At 23.5% G+C, this 1,067-nt stretch overlaps 1 protein-coding gene across 1 annotated transcript in view; it reads left to right on the forward strand.

The window, feature by feature from the left end:
- The window catches only part of LOC107624803 (putative UPF0481 protein At3g02645), a 6,218-nt gene that overhangs the window by 3,522 nt on the left and 1,629 nt on the right, over positions 1 to 1,067 (forward strand). The gene's annotated exons all lie outside the window — the stretch shown is intronic.

Here is a 1,067-nt window from a genome sequence, read left to right on the forward strand (position 1 = left end):
AGTTAAAGCCTTTTAGTCATTCACCAAAAAAAAAAAAAGATTTTTTAGTTAAAATGTTCTCTTATATTCAGATCTAGAAATGCAAGAGATTCTATACTACACCATGGAAAGGTAATTAAACAATTGTCCTAAGTGTTTTTGCCATATCATCAAGTGATTTCTTTCTGATATGTTATGTTTCACATCTGATCTATGAGTACACATAAAGGCTGTGTTTGGTTAAATGATTTACTTAATTTCATTTCCTCGCCTTTTTTCTTTTCTTTCCTTGTTTTATTCATGTCTTTTATAGCATAACAAATTGGTTGGGACTCACATACATAAAGTACCCTCTTGNGTTTATCACCAAATAAAATAAAAAACACTAATTTTTGTTTCTATGTCTTTTGTATCTTGTTCTCTGGTTTTGTCTTATCCTATTCTTTACGAAGACAAGACACTGAGACATGAATAAAGATATTGTATTTTGAGACACTAAATTAGTGTATTTTGCATTCTATTTTACAGAAAAGAAAAGACAGAGAGTTACTGAACAGATACATAACTTTTTTTATTTTTTTATCACTATCAAATGTTTATAATTATATTTTTTATTCTAAATTTTATGTGAAAAAATAAAAATAAAATAAATTTTTTATTATTTGTTCTATCTTATATTCAATTCACTACTAAATAAAATACAAAAATATTAATTTTTGTGTTTATATTTTCTGTGTCCTGTTTTTAGTATTTTGTCTTGTCTTATCTTATTATCAAAACCAAATCCAGTGTAATTGAACTAAAAATGCTAAATGGTCAATAAGATTTATAATTACTAATTAGGTAGGCCAAAAATTATGTTGTTAAATTATTAAACTAATAATATTAGATAAATAACTAAAAATATTGGCCAAAAAAAAATTTGTTGACCCTAAACTTTTCTCTAATTGAATATCTTTATTTTAACTTTTTTTTTCCTAGTGATGTTTGTATTCATGTATTACATAAAACATGAGATTCAAAATTTAACATTATATATATAAAATAACAAGATTATATCATCAACAAAATTTATTATTTTAGCCAAT

Source organism: Arachis ipaensis, chromosome B02 (assembly GCF_000816755.2).
Source record: "Arachis ipaensis cultivar K30076 chromosome B02, Araip1.1, whole genome shotgun sequence".
Taxonomy (NCBI): Eukaryota; Viridiplantae; Streptophyta; class Magnoliopsida; order Fabales; family Fabaceae; genus Arachis; species Arachis ipaensis.